This window comes from Lemur catta, chromosome 1 (assembly GCF_020740605.2).
Source record: "Lemur catta isolate mLemCat1 chromosome 1, mLemCat1.pri, whole genome shotgun sequence".
NCBI classification, from domain to species: Eukaryota; Metazoa; Chordata; class Mammalia; order Primates; family Lemuridae; genus Lemur; species Lemur catta.
This window is the reverse complement of record NC_059128.1, coordinates 110,933,284-110,940,235: the sequence shown is the minus strand read 5'-3', so window position 1 is coordinate 110,940,235 and position 6,952 is coordinate 110,933,284. Positions and strand designations below refer to the sequence as shown.

General features: G+C 39.0%; 1 pseudogene; it reads right to left on the bottom strand.

Annotated features, from left to right (window-relative positions):
* Nucleotides 1-2,011: 2,011 nt before the first annotated feature.
* Nucleotides 2,012-2,946, bottom strand: LOC123636582 (annotated as a pseudogene).
* Between the last annotated feature and the right edge of the window lie 4,006 nt (nucleotides 2,947-6,952).

Here is a 6,952-nt window from a genome sequence, read left to right as displayed (position 1 = left end):
GAGTGGATTAGTAAAATATGGTATATATACATGATGGAGTACTACTCAGCCATAAAAAGGAAAAAATAATGTGTTTTGAAGCAACTTGGATGGAACTGGAGACCATTATCCTAAGTGAAGTATCTCAGTAATAGAAAAAAACACCACATTTACTCTCTAATAACTAGGAACTAATTTTATGAGAACGTATGGGCAACAGAGAGATGTAAATGCCATTGGAAATCAGGAAGGGTCATGGGGAAGTGGTTCTTGTGACGTTATTTAGCCTTATCTCTTGCCATTTACCATACTCTGCCCCTTTGCTCTAGCATCTGGTCAACCTAAAGCACCTAAAATTCCCCAGTATTCTTCTTCACCTCCAGCTCTTTGCATTGGCTTCTTTCTTTTATCTGCCATACTTTCTCCCTGTCCTTCGGGTATCAACCTATGTACTGTCTCCACCAAAAAAAAAACAAAAAAACAAAAAACCAAAAAAAACGCCTATAATATTGACACAAACATAGGATGTGTTCCTTCTATGTGTTCTTGTACTGCCCTGTTTTATCCCTGTCATGGTATCTATGAGCAGTATGGAAATGGGCTCTTTCTGTGTTTTTTCAGGTTATAGTATACAGTTGTTGAAGGGTGGACTGTATCTCCGTCTTGTAATTCCAGTGCTGGCCATAGTACCTTACCACAGGGTTGTAAAATAAATGAATAAAGAATGAGAACAGCACAAGCTCTGCTGCTTTACCACAATGATATTAATAATTAATTCAGTGTGCAACTATGGGCAAATTATACTTAATAGTAACTTTGCAGTGTATATATATATTTTTCATTCTTACTAACACTCCTAAAATTCTCAACTCCTTTTTACTGACTTACATTTAGTTAGCTATGTGTGACTATCTTTTAGATGAAGAGTATAATTATTTCTTTTTCTTTCTAGCTTCTTCTGAATTTGCATCTGGATCCCACATATCCTCTCCTCTAATCTGCTGATGAGCTCAGTGTAAATCAGTATCTACTTTGAAAACCACATTAAAATATGTACCCATTTTATGGAAAAAAAATCTGTGATCTAAAAAATAATAAAATGTTATTCCTGGGCTGTTGACATGATGTTTTAATTGTTTCCCACTAAATATATCACATGGGAGAATTTTTATGAAAGGAAAATAATTTTGTATTACATAGGCCTGATGGAAATTTACATAGTGTTTTAAATGATGTTTCTTGCCTTCCTTAACTTTTCAGTGAAACCAGTGTTATTGAGTTTTAGATACTCAAACTGCCCTCATGTCAGCTGTTTAAGCAGCCAAACAACCAAGTTGTCAATATTTTAGTGGACTTAAGTCATGGGTTATTTTTATTTTACAATTTTCATCACTGTATGTAGTGATAGATTTAGATTTAGACAGACATCAATTTGGTATGGTGGTGCGGTCATTGTCATTGTCAATGTTTGGATATATTACAATTATTACAGTGCCATGAAACTTCTAATTTTGAGCACTGATTTATATAGATCTTTCCTTATGGAAAAGATCACTGGTGGGATTATTACTTCATTTCACAGTTCATGTTTATGAAAGCATTTATCCTATTCAAAGTTCTACATTAAACAATGCTAATGATCAGATGTAGAGCATAACCAAGTACTAATAGTGTGTCATGAGCAGGGGTTGGGTGATAACCTTTTGACTCTGAGGTTCCAAAAAAAGGAAACAATCCCATGGTGTTAATTGAAGACCCTATGACTGGGATGTACATCAGTTTTCTTATTTAAGTCTTGTAATAATAACCTTTCTGAACATTATTCAGTTAGTGCCAATTTGATGGTGAGTACATGTGGTGCTTATTTTTCTGTTCTTGTGATACCTCACTTTGAAGGATGGGCTCAAGCTCTATCCAGGATAGTACGAGAGGTGCTATATAACCATTGTTTTTTGTAGTTGACTACTCAGCCATAAAAATATGTTCCATTGTCTTTAATTACACTTGTTGGGGCACAGGATCATTGCTGCTGTCACTGAGAGGATGTCCCACTGCACAGAAGCTTTCTCAGGGCCCCCTTCATGCCCCTGTTCCTCAGGCTGTAGATGAAGGGGTTCTGCATGGGGGTGACTACAGTGTATGGGACCGAGGCAACACCCCTGTCGGAGAAGCGTGTGTCCATGTGGAACTGAGCTAGACCCCAGGCAGGTCCCACAGAACAAGCAGACAACTGAGAGGTGAGACCCAAAGGTAGAAAACGCTTTATACTTCCCCCCTGCTGTTGAGATCCTCCGGACAGAAAAAACAATTGGAGAATAAGAGAAAAGAATCCCAGCAAGAGGAAAGAAGCCCATGACACCGTCACAATGTATAATATGACATTATTGATGAAGGGGTCAGAGCGGGAGAGCTGGAGGACCTCAGGGAGCTCACAGAAATAGTGTGGGATTTCAGTGACTGCACCAAAAGAAAGCCACAACACGGTCAATCTCTGAGGAAGGGCCCCCAGAATGCTGACAAGCCCAGTGTGGCCAAGCACCTGGACACAGAGCACTGGGTTCATGATGACTGTGTAGTGCAGCGGGTGACAGATGGCCACAAAGTGGTCATAAGCCATGACCATCAGAATTAGACTGTCCAGAAGTCCAAAAACCATGAAAAAGTACATCTGTGTGAGGCAGCTGGCACAGGTGATGGATTTGCTCTGTGCCTGGATGCTCCACAGCATCTTTGGGATGGTGGTGGAAGTGAAACAGATGTCAGAAAAGGACAGGTTGGAGAGGAAGAAGTACATGGGGGTGTGCAGGTGGAGCCTGAGATAATGGCCAGGATGATGAGCAGGTTCCCAAAGACGGTCACCAGATACAAAGACAGGAACAGCCCGAAGAGAACAGATTGAAACCCTAGCTTCTCGGAAAGTCCCAGGAGGAGAAATACTGGAAGCCCAGTGTGGTTTTCTGGTTCCATTTAAAGGAAATGTCTGCAAGAGAGAGAGAGAGAGAGAGAGAGAGAGAGAGAGAGAGAGAGAGAGAGAGAGAGAGAGAGAGAGAGAGAGAGAGAGGGAGGCAGAAGCAAGAAAAAATTAACCACCAACAGGCATTTCAGAACTGTGGTCCATATTTGCTGGAACCTGATGTGTTGATGAGATGATGCCTTTGCTTTAACGACCTCTTCTCTTCTGTCTGTCAGTGTGGGGTTTCCAAATGCTGCCGTCTCCTCCTGTGTCCCTCCTGCTAACTGGAAGATCTAGACACAAAACCTAATTTTGCACCCAAAGCTGACTTCATCTGTTCAACTGCCCTGACACTTGGTCAGCCAGCCTTTTTTTCCCCTCAAATACCTTTTGAATTACTTTTGTGGTTTACTTTTAAATGCCTTTATAATAATAGTAATTTTAAAAGTCATGGATCCATATATAATTTCTGTAAACAGTAAGAATGCCATGATGTTTTCTACACACTTGATTAATTAACAATGTATTGTTTATTTCAAAAGAGCTAAAAGAGAGGACGTAAAATGTTCCCAACACATAGAGATGATAATTACTTGAGGTGGTAAATACCTTAAATACCCTGACTTGCTCATCACACATTCTATGCATGTAACAAAATATCACATGTGCTCTGTAAATGTGTACAAATATTATGTATCCATAAAATTTTTTTAACTATCATGGATCAATCATCAAAGAAGAAATTGTATTATCAGCCAAATTTATCTCTCATGAAAGACAAGATGTGAAATTAGTAGTTTTGAAATCTCACCTATTTGCAATGTATAAAAATTATTTGGAGCCCTGTGGAATAGATATCCCAATGAATTTTAAGAATCATTTTTAACCCTGATACCAAAAGACAATGTCCTGCTATGATAGCAGCAGTGTAAAAAAAAAAAAAACCCACTCAGTACTCTAATTAGCAGAAATGGAAAAAACTCAAAGTAACTATAAAATCTATTTATCAATTTGTCACTCATACTAAATATGATGACCAGGTAGCACTCAGCACAAGGAAGCAATGAACATTTCATATTGGTAATTTGTTTATTATGGTACAGAAAATGGGTAGAAATTTGTCTACATATAATAGGATCATGTTAATAAATACAAGATTCTGCAAGGAAATATTTTTGAGAAAACTGTAAATAGAAGTATATTTCTTAACTATGATAAAATAGCTTCCTTGATGGTCAGCTAATATCACCCCTGACATGAAATTATTTGAGGGAGCTTTCCGAAGCTCCTATAGAAGACAGATATACCTACCACTACTGCTACCCAACACTTTTTCTGAAATTTCAAACCAATGCCACTAAGGAAGAAAAAGCAATCACAGCTTCATATCTTGGGTAAAAATAGATTGATCACATTTTTAGATAAAATTGGTAACTTAAAATCAACTGAAGAATGGTCCCCAGTTCCATCCAGGTTAATACAAGAGGTATTAGTTCACCATTTTTTATGGCTGAGTAGTATCCATGGTACCCATATACCACATTTTATTTTATTTATTTTTATTTTTTTATTTCAGCTTATTATGGGGGTACAAAAGTTCAGGTTTATTGCCCATGCCCCCCATCCCCCCGAGTGAGAGCTTCAAGCGTGTCCATTCCCCAGACAGTGAGCATCGCACTCATTGTGTAGGTATACACCCATCCCCTCCCCCCACCCCCCACATCTGTCCAACCCCCGATTGGTGTTATTCCCAAATGTGCACTTAGGTGATGATAAGGGAAACCAATTTGCTGGTGAGTACATGTGGTGCTTATTTTTCCATTCTTGGGATCCCTCACTTAGAATGGGTTCCAGCTCTCTCCAGGAGAACAAAAGGGATTCTATATCACCGTTATTTCTTATAGCTGAGTAATACTCCATGGTGTACATATACCACATTTTACTAATCCACTCATGTACTGATGGGCACTTGGGTTATTTCCACATCTTTGCAATTGTGAATTGTGCTGCTATAAATATTTGAGTTATTCTTCATTCTATTCACCCATTCCATTTTATAGTTTACTGCTCTTTGATGCTGAGTAGCATTCAATCCCATGGTTATATCACAACTTTTTCTTTTAATCCCTTCACCTGTTGAACATTTGGGATGTTTCCAGGTTTGAACTATTATAAACAAATCTGCTGCAAACATGACTGTACAAGTCTTTGTGGGGACATACGTTTTCATTTCTCTTGTGTAAAAACAGTAGAATAGCTGGGCCTTATGCTGGACATATGTTTGACTTTTACAAAACTGCCAAACTGTTTTCCAAAGTAGGCTGCACCATTTTTCACTGACGAAATAAATGTGTGAGAGTTCTGGTTGCTCTATATGTTCACCAACACTTGGAAATGTTATTCTTTTTCATTTTGGCCACTCTATTGGGTGTGAAGTAGTATCTTACTGTGGTTTTATTTATTTACATACTTTTTTAGAGGTGAGGTCTCTCTATGTCACCCACGCTGTCCTTGAACTCTGAGCCTCCTCAAGTGATCCTCCCACCTCAGTCTCCACCTCTGCTGCAGCTGGGCCAGGGTGGGAGCTGGGAATATGGGTGCTTTTGTGACCCCCGAAAGACAGAGACTGCTGTCACTACTGAGAGAGGGAGGTGTCGGCAGCTTGTGTGCCTGACAGCTGCCTGCCTCTGCTAATCTCATTGAGAAGTGGGCCAGGGATCCACCCCTCCTGTCTCAGGCCCACAGTGCAACCATCCTTCATGTCCCTGGAAGGCAAGCGAGTCCAAGGGGAAGTAACAGATTGGATTCACCCCACAATTAATGCGGTGTCCTGGAAACAGAGAATGCAGGAAAAATATTCCTTTTGGGGCAGAGCAATGCCCCAGAGGGAAATGATATTTTCAGAGTTGGAATAACAAGATGGAAGTGTGCCTCATGAGCAAACAGATAAAGCGGTATATACCTCCTCTGCTTTTGGCCCTCAGCACATGCAGCCTTGGGCTGGATGGAACTTGGGTGTTTCTTCTAAAAGTCCTAAATCCCATTGAGGTTCTAATGCTTCACCTTTTCCTCCTGTCTTGTCTGGGGACAGAGCTTCAGTTTCCGTCATCAACCATCCATGTGGAATTCTCACTTCCACATGGAGACCTTCCTTTCAGAAAACCGATCAAGGTGAGTCTGAGAGCCCTGTAGGTCTTGTAGCAAAGGGTTGGGGAGAATGAAAGCCATGAACATGTGCCTGAGGTCCCCTGAGAGCCAACCTAGCCTTCCCAGAGTGGAGACATTGCTGTCATTGTTTGCTGTTTCCTTTATTAATTAATTGATTCATGTATTAATATTCATTTATGGTGCTGAACTCAGCAATGGAGGGCTATTTTTTGACAGGTAAGTAATGGAATCCCAACTATATAAGAAAATAAAAAGTTAAGGAATGGAATCCCAATTATATAAGAAAATGGGAAGTTTAAAGTCATTTCAGTAAAAATAGAAGGTATGCCCAAGGATCTTTGCAATTAATTGGAGAAAAGAAATAGAGTATTAGCTGTGGAGAGATATAAACTGAAGTCAGGGCAGTTCTTTTTTATTTTTAAGATGGAGTATTTTTCAGTAAAATTCCATGTTAATGAGAAAGATCTAGACCAATGAATTCCTTCCACATATTGCCTGATAACGAGAGTTTATGAGGCAAACATTTTTCAGTATCTTCTCTCATGCTGGGTATACACATGATATAAAAAATTTATTTATAAGGTGAAAAGTGATACACTAATCACCTTTACTTTGCACTGATTTCCTTACTAGTGAGGCCAAACATATTTCTGTGTTTGCTAAATGTTTACCACTCTACTGCAAATACTCAGTGCATGTTTTGCTTTCATATGGTGGCTTCAGAATATTTGTATTAGTTTTTTATTGTATTTTTTTAAATATTAAGAATTGGAGCTTTTCATCAATTTTGGCATTGATCATTTAATTCTTATGTGAGAATCATTGTATTTGAAGGGAATGTGTAAAATTTTA